This window comes from Musca autumnalis, unplaced genomic scaffold, assembly GCF_047663935.1.
Source record: "Musca autumnalis isolate F117 unplaced genomic scaffold, ASM4766393v1 scaffold_3, whole genome shotgun sequence".
NCBI lineage: Eukaryota > Metazoa > Arthropoda > Insecta > Diptera > Muscidae > Musca > Musca autumnalis.
In genome coordinates this window covers 183,198,304-183,214,700 of record NW_027411866.1, presented here as the reverse complement: position 1 = coordinate 183,214,700, position 16,397 = coordinate 183,198,304, and the positions used below count along the sequence as shown (strand labels likewise).

At 35.0% G+C, this 16,397-nt stretch overlaps 1 protein-coding gene across 2 annotated transcripts in view; it reads right to left on the bottom strand.

Moving 5' to 3' along the window:
• LOC141398569 (probable G-protein coupled receptor B0563.6) overlaps positions 1-16,397 on the bottom strand; it is a 296,701-nt gene that overhangs the window by 199,167 nt on the left and 81,137 nt on the right. For both annotated transcript variants that reach the window (XM_073975951.1, XM_073975952.1), the window contains exon 3: positions 2,474-2,663. The gene's annotated coding sequence lies outside the window, so the exon portion shown is untranslated. The remainder of the gene's footprint in view (positions 1-2,473; positions 2,664-16,397) is intronic.

The window sequence follows — 16,397 nt, the reverse complement described above, 5'->3', positions numbered from 1 at the left end:
TGGTTGTCCCGACAATATTTATACAGATAGAGGAGCTCAATTTACGTATGGGTATGACCAAATTTCTTGGGTCAAAAGTTCAGCACACTACTTCATATCACACGCAATTTAATGGTATGGTCCAACGCTTTCATCGTACTTTGAAAGCCGCCTTAGTTTGCCACCAAAACGTAAAATGGACAAAAGCTCTGCCATCTGTAATGCTCGGATTAAGGGCAACACTTAAAGAAGATATTGGCGCGTCTAGTGCCGAAATGGTTTACGGTGAAGCAATACATCTTCCAGGCGAATTTTTCCAACCAACAATTTCTACGCCGATCGAGCATTTGGAAACACTCAATAACTTTAGAAATAATTTATCTAAGTTACGGCCTGCTAAGGCTTCAAATCACTCGAAGAATAAACCGTTTGTACAAAAGGAATTGCAAAACTGTTCTCATGTATGGATAAGGTGTGATAAAGTGCAGAAACCTCTACAACCGAAATACTCAGGACCATATGCAGTTATTGATCGGAAGGCTAAATATTTCAAGATTCGCATTGGGTTGAGAGAAGATACCGTGAGCATTAATTGACCCAAACCTGCCTATACAGCAGCGGACGCAACAACATCGTCCGAAACGCCCTCTAGACGAAAGCTCAAGGTGCGTTTCGCACCTTTGTTTAAAATAGTATACACATTTTTTGTTTTTTAAAAATAATTTTTTCAGTCTCATCAGAACTTTCACTCGTAATTTTGTTTCAACAATAAATATTCCTTTAAATTCTTTTTTAAAAAACAGACGCGTTTTTAATAAACATCTGTGCTTTCCACAAGATTACCTATTAACATAGAGATCTAAAAGCTCCAAGCAATTACAGGTAATTCGGTGGTAAAATGTAGCTAAAACCTTCAATATGTGTGAAATCAGTAAGTACCGTTATACGGTGGTCTTACCAAAACATTAATATGTGCAATAATTTTTTGTGAAAAGGACTTCTGGTTCATAAAATTGTCATATTACAGCAAAATCGAACATTATTGAATGAGATTTTAGTTCAATCCCAGGAATCAGAAACGCGAATTGCCCATTAAGGGTTTTTCCTACCACGCAAAACGCCCCGGCCAACTCTCTAGTCATTAGTCTGAGGGTATAAAATTTCTTAAAATAATAAGTGGCAAGTGCTCAACGTCTAAAATCATATTCTTTAATTTTTCAAAAACATAACCAAAAGCACATTTCAATGAATACTCAGGAAATGTCGAGGGCATTACCTTGAGGCACCATGCGTATTTTTAGTCACCGTTGTTACTAAAATATGCCCTTGTATTGAACTCAGACATTTATTGAGCTAGACCTACCACTGCACGACGGTGGCTGCTAATTTTAATTAATTCAACAAGTTTAATTCCAAATTTCTGAACAAAATTGATCTAACAAATTAGTATATAATTTTCTATTGCACACACAAACATTTTAAATAGAATTCTGAGTATCCATCCCAGTTATGTCATCAAAATCAATTTAAACTTTTCCTGGTCTCAGTTGTTGACCACTTTATTTAAATTACACGCTTCAGATAAACAAATAAATGTGAAACGAAAAAAAAAATGTTTCTTCTTCTTATTCTCTGGACTTCAAGTCCTTAATTTGTAACTTTAACCCTCGAATGAGGCCTTGCCTTAATGTGCGTGCATAAAAAAAAAATAAAAAAGCATGGAGAAGCAGGACTTAAGGCAACACTGACATAAATACATAACAGGGTCTCTTGTTTCTAAGTTCTTCCGCCATTTTTCTGTTTTCTTCTTCATGCAATCTTGTTTACATAGTAAATTGTTTATTCATGAGTTTTTGTTGCTGTTGTTGTTGTCATACTAAACTGTGACAATAACATAACAAACTGCTACCCATCATCTAGTCGGCCGACCGACCATTCATCCATCTGTCTTTATGGCCGTTTGTATGTCTGGACATTTGGGTTTCATTGTACACTGTTGCCGTTTTTGTATAGTTTCGTTTGAAACTTTACTTTTATTTGTTTTGTTGTAGTTTTATTTTTGGTTCCAGCTATAGGGAGGGAACAACAATCGTAGTTCATTTTTTTATACCCACAGGTCTTAAAATTTCTAACAAGTGGCTAGTAAAAAAATCCCAACTAGGTTAAGTACACAAATATTGGCAAAAGACAAATTTAATGAAAAAGCCACAAAACAAATACCAACCTCTTTTTACGCCCACACACGCACATGGTAAACTTAAAGTAAATACAGCACTTGGTATTTATATTGAAATCAAGAGCTAGAATTTGTCCAAAAAGTGGATTTATGTTAGGTGACCATACAAAGGCTGTCCTTTCAAAGCCCATGTGACAACGGCACCTAAATTAATGTTTTTCCTATATTACTATGTAGTTGCGAGAACTACAATGAACTACATGTCTTAAAGAACAGTCACGAATTGCATTTTGTTTTTTATATCTTTGTATTCAGTACATACCTTAGTGTATTTCCTTTACATTGAAGTATTTGGAATATTGACGTTCTTATTAATTTTTTGTTTTGACTTAGCTGCCAATACAAGTTTTGCACGCATTTTGTGAGCTAATTCAATTTCATCTTTAATTTCACATTCATCTTTAGTGTTTTTAGCTGCCAAAAAGTTGCCATTATCCGATTCGCATACCTGGAAAGGAATGGTGAAAAAACAAGAAATCGTATTTATTTTGATTTAATTTATGAAAGCAAAATATATTTCATTAAAAATTAGTGATTTGGTGTGAAAACTGTGAATTTAAGTTGTTAATAACTTTAAGAGAGAAGTCTCCCATGTCCCGTATGGGATGTTGTGGAACAATATTTTGTGTTTGTTTTAATAACTTTAAATTTCTATTAAATTTACTATTTATTTTGGTAAAATAAATGTAAAAGTTGTCTCTGGCTGGACTTACAACTTCATATAAAAATATGTAACAACGTATTGCAAATTTCCAACGAGAATCGCTTTTAAAAAATTTGGAGTAATTTCGTTTGAGTCACTCAATCAATAAGGGGTCTATACTTTCATTAGCGTTTGATTGTACCAGTTCCATATTTACAAACATATTGCAGAACGAGAGGGACTATTTTTGTCGTTTAGAAAAATTAGGGCACTTAAATGCAAAATTCTGAGTGCGATGGGTTAATCTCTCCTACAGTTATTTATATATTTGTTTACCTATCATGGGGCTATCAAAACGTGGACCTATACCAATAAGTTTTTGTGGGAATGTTTTCACCCATAATGAAGACTAAATATCACGTTTAACCATTTCGGTGGAATAAAACATTTAAAATACAAAAAAATAGTTTATCTATATATATAAAAGAGTAGTGAGGTGAGTGACTGACTGACTGATTGACTGACTGATTCATCAGCGCCCAGACGAAACCGCTGAAGCTAGAAAGTTGAAATTTTGGGTGTAGGTTGCTGCTGGGGTGTAGGGGTGAGATAAGGCTGGGTTTTTGGAAATTCGACCTAGAAGTGTACGAAAAGTACTAAAAGGTACTAAATATGGTACCCTTTGTATTATGCAAACGGTAAGAGCTAGAATTCTGAAATTTGGAATGAGGGTAACTGATGGAGAGCTAGAAAGATGTACCAAAGGGTTTTTGAAAATTCAAACTTTTAGTGTACGAAAAGTACAAAAGGGTACTAAATTTAGTACAATTGAGATTTGGGTGAACAGATAGAGCAGGAATCCTGTAATTTTGGAATGAAGGTCACTAATGAAAAGTAACGATGAAAGGTTTTTGGAAATTCTAACTATAAGGGTACGAAAAGTACTAAATGGTACTAAATTTAGTACAATTTGGATTTCGGTAAACGGATAGAGATGGAATCCTGAAATTTGAAATGAGAGTCGCTGATGAAGAATAACGATGAACGGTTTTGGAAATTCGAACTCTAAGGGTACGAAAAGTACTAAATGGTACTAATTTAGTACAATTTGGATTTGGGTGAACGGATAGAGCTGGAATCCTGAAATTTAAAATTGGAGTTACTAATGGAGAGTAACAAAGAAAGGTTTTTGGAAATTCTACATATTAGTGTACGAAAAGTACTAAATGGTACTAAATTTAGTACAATATGGATTTGGGTGAATGGATAGAGCTGTAATCCTGAAATTTGAAATTAGGGTCACTGGTGGGGAGTAACAAAGAAAGGTTTTTGGAAATTCGAACTATAAGCGCACGAAAAGTCCTAAATGGTACTAAATTTAGTACAATTTTGATTTGGGTGACCGGATAGAGCTGGAATACAGACATTTGGAATGAGGGTTACTGAAGAAGATTAACAATGAAAGGTTTTTGGAAATTCGAACTATAAGGGTACGAAAAGTACTAAATGGTACTAAATTTAGAACAATTTGGATTTGGGTGAACGGATTGAGCTGGAATCCTAAAATTTGTAATGAGGGTCACTGATGGAGAGTAACAAAGAAAGGTTTTTAGAAATTAGAACTATAAGTGCACGAAAAGTACTAAATGGTACTAAATTTAGTACAATTTGGATTTGGGTGAACGGATAGAGCTGGAATCCTGAAATTCGGAATGAGGGTCACTGATGAAGAGTAAAAATGAAAGGTTTTTGGAATTCGAACTATAAGTGTACGAAAAGTAATAAATGGTACTAAATTTAGTATAATTTGGGTTTAGGTGAACGAATAGAGTTGGAACCCTGAAATTTGAAATGAAGGCCACTGATGGGCGTAATAAAGAAAGGTTTTTGGAAATTCGAACTATAAGTGCACGAAAAGTACTAAATGGTACTAAATTTAGTACAATTTGGATTTGGGTGAACGGATTGAGCTGGAATCCTGAAATTTTCAATGAGGGTCACTGATGGAGAGTAACAAAGAAAAGTTTTAAGAAATTCGAACTATAAGTGCACGAAAAGTAATAAATGGCACTAAATTTAGTACAATTTGGGTTTTGGTTGACGAATAGAGTTGGAATCCTGAAATTTGGAATGAAGGTCACTGATGAAGAGTGATGACGAAAGCTTTTTGGAAATTCGAACTATAAGGGTACGAAAAGTACTAAATGGTACTAAATTTAGTACAATTTGGATTTCGGTAAACGGATAGAGATGGAATCCTGAAATTTGATATGAGAGTCGCTGATGAAGAATAACGATAAAAGGTTTTTGGAAATTCGAACTATAAGGGTACGAAAAGTACTAAATGGTACTAAATTTAGTACAATTTGGACTTGGGTGAACGGATAGAGCTGGAATCCTGAAATTTGAAATGGAGTTACTAATGGAGAGTAACAAAGAAAGGTTTTTGGAAATTCTACCTATTAGTGTACGAAAAGTACTAAATGGTACTCAATTTAGTACTATTTGGATTTAGGTGAACGGATAGAGCTAGAATCTTGAACAATCAAAGGTTTTTGTAAAGTCTACCTATTAGGGTACGAAAAGTACTAAATGGTACTAAATTTAGTACAATTTGGATTTGAGTGAACGGATTGAGCTTGAATCCTAAAATTTGGAATGAGGGTCACTGGTGGAGAGTAACAAAGAAAAGTTTTTGGAAATTCGAACTGTAAGTGCACGAAAAGTACTAAATTTAGTACAATTTGGATTTGGGTGAACGGATTGAGCTGGAATCCTGAAATTTGGAATGAGGGGTCACTGATGAAGATTAACAAAAGTACTAAATGGTACTAAATTTAGTACAATTTGGATTCGGGTGAACGGATAGAGCTGGAATCCTGAAATTTGGAATGAGGGGTCACTGATGGAGAGTAACAGAGAAAGGTTTTTGGAAATTCGAACTAAAAGTGCACGAAAAGTACTAAATATAGTACAATTTGGATTTGAATTAACGAATAGTGCTGAAATTTGGAATAAGGGTCACTGATAAAGAGTAAGAAAGGTGTACCAAAGGTCGAAAAGTCCTAAATGGTAGTGAGTGAAACTTGGAATTAAGATTACTGTTAGAATTAGAATTGAGATATGGAGGTAACTTTAGAAAATCATACTAATGTGCACAAAGCAGTACTAAATGGTACTAAATTCGATACAATTTGTATTTGCGTGAACAGATTACTGTTGGAGTGTAGGATTGCGGTTACTTTGGAAATTCGTACTTATGAAAAAGTGCTAAATGAAAGTACATTGGCTATAATTTGGATTTAGGTGAACGAAAGAAGTGAGTTATGCAAGCAGTTTTTGGAAACCCGTATACGATAAGTGGCAAATGGTACAAAATTTGGTACCTTTTGGTATTTGCTATATGGTACAGAAATTTGTGATTTTGTAAAGGGGTGGAATTTTTAAATTTGAAATTCGGTATTAGATTAGCAATTGTTGTTTAGAGTGGAGGTAGGGATGACGTTTTGAAAATTCGCACTTATTTATACAAAAAGTACTAAATAGTAATATAATTGCTTTCAGCGGAACATATAAAGCTGGAAAAGTGAATTGCGGTCGGGATATATGTTGAGTATAAGGAAGTAAGCTTTGAAACCTTTAATTATGTGTACGAAAAGTTTGGTAACATGTTGGTACAAAAACCATTTTGGTATTGTGTAAACGGTTAAAGTGAGAAATACCTACTATAGTTGAACGAAAAGTACTAAATGGTACTAAATTTGGTGTTGGGTGTAGGAACAAAGCTTGGATTATATAATTTGGACAAAAAATACGAAATGGAAAAATATTTGAAGATCACTCTGAACTTGGAGATAAAGTTCGGAGTTCGGTTGGAAAATGTGCATAAAATCTTCAAAATGCTCTAAGTCTTCAAAATACCTCTTCTAATAAAAGCGGATTGAAGTAGACATTTTTTAAATAAAGCTTTTATATCCTCTGAGTATTCAAGGTCCAAATGTAAAGAAAATTGGACAGTATAGATTAGTTCTATTTTTAAAAAACACTAAGTCGTGGGGTACCGTTATATGGGGATATATTTCGAAAATTTTACGAACCTATTCGGGTTCTTGGCGAAACCGCTGAAGCTAGAACCTTGAATTGTGAATGTGCGTTATTGTTGTTGTGAAGGGGTGAGAGAAAGTTTAGTGTTTGGAAATTCGTATTGGGAGGGAATGCTGTGTAAGTGAAGGAGTAAAACCAGAAGTCAAGTCTGAAATTTGCAATATGAGTCGCTGTTGGTGTATGTCTGTGATATGAGGTCGTAGTTTTGGAAATCCGAAATAAAAAATATGGTAGCTGTGTAGGGGTGCGATACGGCAGATATGTTTTTTTGGAATTAAATCGATTAAATGTTGGTATTTAAAATAGGTTTTAATACAACACAACAGAGTTCATATATATTTTATGCCCTTTCCGCATACGAAGTAGCGGGTATTTGCTAGTAAGGTTCTATGAGTAAAATATAGGAAAACTAGCAAAATGCCCGCTACTTCGTATGCGGAAAAGGAACACTAATAACACCTATTTTTATTTATGGTATGCATACCCGCCTTGTACCAAGAAGGTCTGCGATTCGATTCCCAACATCAAATTTTCAATTTCCGAATTCCACCTCTATTCATATACCAAATTTAGTACCAATTAATACCTTTCGTAGGAAAGTACGAATTTCAATAACTATCTCAATCCTCCACTCCAACAGTAATCTTAAATCTATTTGTCAGAATTTTAGCTCGATACGTGCACCACATCCAAACTGTACTAAATTTAGTACCATTTAGTACTTTTTTTACACAATAAGTACTTATTTCCAAAACTACCTCAATGCTATACTCCAACAGTAATCTTATTTCGAAATTTCAGAACTACATCTCTATCCGTTCAATAAAATCCAAATAGTACCAAATTCAGTACCTTTTAAATAAGAATTTCCAAAAATATCTCCATATCTCAATCCCACACTCCGACAGTAATCTATATTTCAAATTGTGAGGATTTCAACTCCATCCGTTCTTCAAAACCAAAATCATACCATATTTAGAACCATGTAGTACTTTTGGTACACATAAGTACGAATTTCCAAAACCATCATTATATCTCAATCATAGACTTCAACAGTAATCTTATAACCTAAATGTCAAATGTCAATTCCATAGCACAAACGTCCAATAAATCCTCATGAAGTGGTTAAACCGGCAAAAAACTCTAGTGTAACCTACTATTAATTCCAAATTTCAGGTTTCCAGCTCTACCCCTTCACTCAAATCCAAATTGTACCAAATTTCGTACCATTTAGTACTTTTCGTACACATAAGTACGAATTTCCAACGCTGTCTCCATAACTCAATCCCAAACTTCACCAGTAATCATTATTCCATATTTAAGGTTTCCAGCTCTATCCGTTCACCAAATCCAAATTGTACCAAACTTAGTACCATTTAGTATTTTTCGTACACACAGGTACGATAATCCAAAACCACTTCCATACCTCCATCCTCCACTCCAGCAGTAATCTTAATTCCAAAATTCAGAATTCAAAATTCCAGCTTTATCCGTTCACCCAAATCTAAATTTAGTACCATTTCCTTTCATAAACACCACTTCCCAACCTTGATTCCCATACCAAATTTCAAGATTCTAGCTAAAGCCGTTCAAAATATACAATTGGTTCTAAATTGTATAACTTTTCTTACACTTATATTTCGAAATTCCAAAAACCATTTGGTACATCTTTCTAACTCTCCACCAGTGACCCTCATTGCAAATTTCAGAATTCTAGTTTTTTCCTAATACAAAGGGTACCATATTCAGTCAATTTTATCAGAGCAGGAGTAGCTGCCGTCATTATAGTATTTAGGACCATGCCAAAATCATGGATGTTAGGACTCGTATGTCGGATATATTCACTGGACAATAGCCGTAGACTATACCCGCATTTTCACGTACAATATCAGGAACCTATGACTTATCCTAATGACGATATTTTAGTTTATAGTACTAAAATACGTAATTTTTCAAAGTCCGATTTGGTTTATCAATATTTTCTCTATATATATGTATATATGTATATATGTATCAAAACATGGACCCAGGGACTCCATTGTCAATACCTTTAATATCATTGATATAAGAATGATTTAAACCATATTTTGTTAGTCTACGTCAGGTGGTTCGTCAGTTAAAGAGTTTTTACCCACTTTTGGGTAAATACTCGAAATCGGGGTACCCTTATATGGGGGCTATAATAAAACGTGGACCTACGTTGACAAATGTTTGCAAGGAACTTTTATACTCATGGAGGACTCACTGTGCGAAATTACAGCCAATGTGGTTGTAAAATGTGGCTAATAGGTGAAAAAATACTTTAAATCGGGAGGTACGGGTATATGGGGGCTATATCAAAATATGGACCCAGAGACTCCAATACGCAAGTATTTACCCAAGTATTTACCCACTTGTTTAAAGTATTGTAAAACTATCCATTTTGAAACGATTTCACAACCTATACCCAAGAATTGGGTGTAAGATGTTGTATTGGCGATTCAATATAGTAAATACCCAAATAAATACCCACAAATGGGTATTTACCCGGTATTTACCCAATTTACCGGGTATTTACCCATTGGGTATTTACCCACTGTCCATCTCTACATATAGGGTATATAACTTTCCCCCAGAAATTTGTCGGTACAGATCCACGCCTTAATATAGCCCCTATAGAAAGATGCCTGCCGATTCCCGGTATTTTGAAGGTTGTGGCCTTAATATTCCACCGAAACGGCTGAAATTTGATATTTAGTCTTCATTTGGGGTATAAAAAGTTCCCTCAGAAATCTGTTGTTAAAGGTCCACGCCTTTTTTCAGTATTTTGAAGACTTTGGGTACAATAGCAAATTGTCTGAAATTTGGTATTTAATCTAAGTTGGAGGCAACAATTTTTCGACAGAAATTCGTCGGTATAGTACCACTTTTCGATATAGCCCCCATAAACGGCACTTTCCGATTTTGACGTCAATATCCCTCCGAAAGACTGAAATTTGTTATTTAGTATTCCATGGGGTAATAAAATATTCCAGGAGAGAATTATCAGTATAGGTCCACATCTTTCTATATCCCACATTGAAGCGCACCTCTTGATTTTCTCTATTTTGAAGGTTATAACCACATTATCTAACCGAAATATCGGAAAATTGATAGTTAGTCTTCTTTGAGTATAAAAACTTTCCGCTAGAAATTTGTAGGAATAGACCGACGTTTTGATGTAGCCCCCATATAACTGTACATTGTTTTACCGAAATTGCTGAAAATTGGTATTCAGTCTTCTTCATAATCGAACTTTAACTTATTGTTCCATTTTACTTCATTTTACTTCAGTACAACCATTGGTGGAGGATATAAAGAAATTTGTAGGAATAGACCAACGTTTTGATGTAGCCCCATATTACTGTACATTGTTTTACCGAAATTGCTGAAAATTGGTATTCAGTCTTCTTCATAATAGAACTTAAACTTATTGTTCCATTTTACTTCATTTTACTTCAGTACAACCATTGGTGGAGGGTATAAAAAGTTCGGCCTGGCCGAACTTAACGCCTTTCTTACTTGTTTTGCAAAAGTGATTTTTTCAAATCACTGCAAAACAACACAACACACATTCGTATGTCAAATTGTAGGTTTGGGTTAAAAACGGTCAAACTTTCAAAAAAAAAAAAAATGCCAAATGGCGCCTGGCAACACAAAGTGTAGCCTGAACCGAAAGTTGTCGTGCAGCCCTCGTATTTTGTATTTTATTTTTGTTGACCCTTACAGCGGTACTTTCATGTGGAGTTTTTATTCGTGACTGCTAATTTTTGGTATTTGTTTGGGTCGTCGAAAATTGTGGATAAAATGAAAGTAAACAGTACATTATTTATTTTTTTCTAATGTGTTGGAAGTGTTGCTTTAAAATTCGAAGCTTTGAATCCACATTGAAATTGTCGGCATGTTCATTTCTGTATTGTTTGCCTGATAGATATCCAGTCTTTAAAAGAAAATATACGTAATAATAGCATTAATTTTTTCTTACAAAACGGCATCAGAAAAAACCCTTTGCACAATTCAACAATTTAGTGTGAAATTTTTTCTTAAGAATTTTATTAATAAGCTTTCCATCGACAATGAAACAAAATCAAAATTATATTTCCTTCAAATTCTTTTTTCCGTTGAATTGAGTCTTTCTATATCGCATCTATTTAATGTTCTGTTCTATATTTCTGTCAACAACCATTGTTGTAGATATGTACATACATACAACTAACAAGGACTAACATCTATTGAATTTCATTTTCTTTTTTTTTCAAACGATTTCTTTCCCATCTTGAAATAAGTATATTTGTATATTACAATATGTACGTACATAGATGCATGTATAAGTTTGTGTGTATGTCTCTAGTCAATTTTGTATCACACTTTCTTAACTATCCTTCCCCTTAAAGTTTCCTTGTTAGGGGTTATTTGTACGAATATCTTGTACAAGGATATTACATCAATCTAAGCTGTATCCTTGTGTCGTGTGCATCGATAACAACACGTTAAACGTGAAAAACATCAAGTGCGTGTCGTTCATAGAGAGGGATCCAATTGCTATAAGTTTGTATGTTGCATTGTGTGTCGCTGGATCGATATTGTTGCGGGCAGGGACACCACTCATCTTTAAGTCGATAAACTACAAACTCAATTGTCGTTAAATCGTTATGAAATTTTTCTTGTCTTTTCATTTTAGCATCAATGTTGTTGGTTGTTAGTTGGTCTTTTGGTATTTGTAGTTGTGTCTATGTGTGTGTTCATTTGTTTGTGTATAAACAAATTGGTGCAATATGTTCGTTAGTTCGTTTTAATATAAAACTTATATCATCGTAGTAATTGGAAAGGGAAACATGAATCTTAAGAAAGTGGATTAAATGAAAAATGATAGTTTTGGTTAAAAAAAAAAATTACTTAATCTTAATATTGTGGGATGTACTACTAAAATATGTTTCCATAAACAACTCACAACTTTTATAAAATAGCTATTAATATGCTTTAGGTATGTCGTAAGTAATTTAAGAACAAGTATCAATTGTCTTTGCTGACAGAGATATGTCATCAGGCTATGCCATTTAAAACTTACGTCTATGGACAAACCGAATACCGGCTACAGCACCAAAACCCTTTTCCCCCAAAAATATGTATTTTGGGGGTTTTCAGAATTTTGTGGACATTTTTTAACGTACGAACTTGACGACAAAAAATATGAATTTTTATTAAACCTCAATAGTGTTGCGTAGGAGGTACCTGAAATAATATACCCAATTGTCCATTTTGGAAGTTGATCTTGTTTTTGGAGTCATTCATTTCGATAAATCACGGGTGGACGCGATACCCGTGATTTAAGTTGGTCACCTCATATTTAAAACTTTTGGACGATTATATCAGGAAGAATGGACTTGCTCACAAAAAACATAATATCGCTCTATACAGGGCCACAAAGAGTAGTTTCAGATCTCGCCACAGATCTTAATCAGTTCCCTTGTTTCTTTTTTTCAAGAAGAAACGTATCTAGTTGAGCGAGCTAATTTCTTCCGACTAATAAATTAAAATTTTTTTAATAAAATATTAAAACAAAAACTATGGGATTAAGCCTGACTATATTGAAAAAAGTATGTCCAAAGTATGGAAAAATCGGTTACTGTCTTCGAGAGTTATCATGCGCACAATTTTAGCGAAAAGTTTTGAACTTTTGTGGCGGAGGTACACGATATCAGGGCTGGCAAACTATCGATAATCTGACTATAATTTTGATTGCTGTCGTAAAACAAAGGTTACATCGGCCACCAAAACTGTTGGGTTTTTCTGTCACCAAATCTTTAAAAAATAATGGTTTAGGAGTCCGATGTGAAAAACGCTTTACGAAAGCGATAAAACGATAGTCGAACTGTCGATAGTTTGCCAGCTCTCGGTCCGACATGGCAGTTTTCGAACATAAACAAAGAATCGCTAAACTATTAAGACGGCCAAATTTTGGGCCAATTCTGTTGATCCGTTCGGGAGTTATCGTGCGCCCTAGCCAGATGGACGGATGAACATGGCTGAGTTGACAAAAAATATTTTGAAACGGATTTCATCCAAATATACCTTGGGCCTAAAATCCTTAAATCGATGAGGCACATTTTTGTTGTGATAGTGAGAAAATTACTTTCATAGGTGTAGGTAACTTGTCATGTGTAGTCGAAATTACTGTTACATGCACATAATTTATGGGCAGACAAAGGGAGGAGGATGGCATAAGAAAGTTTAATCTTGACCCAATCTGCATACAGCCGTAGTGGAAACCTACTCTAAAGAGGAAATTTAAAAAAAGATGCATGAAGAAAGAATAACGATGTTTCCAAGGAAATCAAAACACTCCTTCGACTTCGTCGGAAACGACAAATAGGGTAACATCTCCCAAAGAAAACCTTCAAGATCTTCCCGCCTTTAAATGATGCGAGGAAACTTCGTCAAGACTCACGCAAAAGAGGACTGTTCCAAGAATTCTAAGCCAAAGGGCTACACAGTAGCTAGGAAATAGATTTGGTAAGGAGCTTGACTACTGAATCTTTCGAAAAGACGGGGGATTCTTAAAGGGAAGCCATGTCGTTTCAAAGGGAAAATATGGCCGTGACAACAGGGCATTCCCTACTACACCATCAACTTACACCAGGGAAAAACTTTGTTATGAGGTGATCAATACCAGTAGAGGGACTGACAGGTTACACAAAGTAGCTAAGCAACCCAAATTCCGTAGTTAAAGGTAACTTCCCAGCAAAATGTTCGATGACAAAGATGCCATTCAATCATGGGTGCAAGTGAGCTGGCATGTCATCTTTTTAGCATCTTCATCGATGATCTTTATATGAGCGTGGACCCCAAAAGATGCTATTCATTTTTGGATCCAAAGCATGTCATTTACACCAATGCTTTGACATGTCATTTTCACCAATGCTTTGGCATGTCATTTCCACCAATTCTTCGGCATGTCATTTTCACCAACATTTTGCAATGACATTATCATTGCGACGAGAGTTTTAGCAATGTTGGTTGTGATTTCGAGTCTCCGACAACATCAAGCCTATTGTAAATAATTAATTGTATATATTTAGAAAAAATCGTATAGATAAAAACACAAAACTCATCTCTATTGGATCGATTTAATGGGTTCAAATGCATGTAAAATCGGATATTCCACGACTTCCTATGTATGGGTTCAAATGCTGATGAAAAGATCGGATTTTTCAAACTTCCTCTGCATTGCTTCAAATGCTAATGAAAAGATCGGATATTTCATGACTTAGTTTGAACCAATGCAAAAGATGCCATGAAATCACGTCATATCATAGAACCCCTTCCTTCAAATTTTGTTGGGTTACATTGTGCAACATTTTTAAGGTGATATTGTGCAAACAATTCGAACTGAGAATTTTTTGAAAGTACAGACCCAAACGACAAGAAACCTTAGTTGGGTTTTGTTGTGTCAGATCAAGCTCGGATTTTATGGCCCCATCTAAACATGGTTAAATATCGAGTTTTTAAAGAAATACGGGGCTATATCTCTGAAACCAATGCGAATCTTCTTCTGACCTCTGAAGCAAATTTGTAGATAAGGACAAGAATAAAATATTTGGAGAAATAATTAACTGGAAAACTACATTTATTGCCTCAAATTTCAAAATATATGCAAAAATTCCACAATTTTTATACATTTCGCACCGTATCTCCAAAACAGTTAATTTTTTCTGAATATTTTCTTTTGGAAAAATATTCCCTGGAATGTAATACACAACTCCTCAGAACATGTCATTGTTGTAAAATGACTCTATGCCGTTGTTGTCAGTACATTTTTCAAAAAAAAGTCAATAATGTAGTGAAATCCGAAATGCGAGAATAAACAGTTGGTGTGAACTGTGTTTGAAATACGTGTTGTAAAAGATATGATGCAAAATACCGCTGGAACAACATGAAGTAAGCATTTTAGAGTTTCAGAATGTTCTAAAGAATTGTTGAGAACTTTATTTGGAAGATTTTTGCAAAAGGTTACTTGGTTCAACTCCTAATAATTTAGCCGATACTGACCAGAATTTCAGCAATTATGTAAAATTTTCTATATTTTATAGATTTTGATGTCCTAGATGGAGTTTTTCTTATGTGGATTTTTCAAAAGATAAGTTCTACTAGTTGAGGGCTACAATATTTCTAAAGACAGCAAGGCCAAATTCCTAATCGTTTCTGAGATAAAGGCCTGATAAATGCAAAAAAGTGTAGAATTAGCCCGGTTTAGATGAGGCCATAAAATGCGAACTGGATCTGACAGGACAAAACCCTACAAGGGTTTTTGTAGTCTAAATATGTACTTTCAAAAAATTCATATTAGAAGTTGTTTGCATTTTCAGTGTTGCATAGTGTTATCAATGTTTCACCTTACCTAAGCGGCGGTGTACGTAATAGAATTCGGCAGCAAACTAGAGACGGAAGGCATGCTCGAAGTCTATGGCAACCAAACAACAGAAGATGGACATGAAGAGACGGACGATTTTACAAAGAAGAATGTTCTGGTGGTGGGACTTGGCGATCTGTTTTTGACCAGTATGACAAAGTACATGGCGTGCTACGTTTCAAATGCCACCTAAAAATGCAGGAGTCGAAATCATCAGTGACTGCAAAGAATTCCCTTAAAAACCTCTACCGTAATAAAAGGGCAAAGATATTGGTTAACCTATAGAAGGAAGCCTTCGTGGTGGAGTGGTAGCTACGCCCGCCTTGCACTCGAAAGGTCTGAACAGAACATCCAAATTTTCGGAGGTGGTAAATCCCCTCTCTGTAATGCTGGCTTACAATTCCTGTGTATTTCAGTCATGGGAAACTTTTCTACAAGTGGTATCGTAAGACACGCCGCACAATGGTTATAGCTATTTCTCGAAAAGTATAACAGATATTGTGTTTGTTGTTTTTTTGTTAGGTCGGTAGGATTGTGGCCTTTAAAAATAGTTTGAACAAATTACTGTAAGTCCCAATTTACATTGGGCGAGTTTACTTGCGGCAATTGTCATTTTGTAGGAGAGAGAGGTGAGGCATATGGTAACCCTTTGCCTCTCAGCACCCTCTCTCACCTACAAACTGACAATTGCCGCAAGTAAACTCGCCTAATGTAAATTGGGACTAATAAAGCATTGAAAAATAGGGTTACCAGCCAAGTCGGACTATAGGAAAGGTTTGGAATTAAATGACTAACATTAAAATAAATAAATAAATAATTCGAATATACAAATTTCGAATGATTTGTGATATAAATGCTAGTTTCCAAGCTTAGCCTTCGTCCACCCACACCATTCAATATGCCTAATGATCGGTCTAACCACCCGTGAAACGTAGCATAGTGGTTGAATGTGTGGGGCTTCGGTGGATTCCTAATTTTTCAATGTACCTAGTAGGTCTAAATAGCTC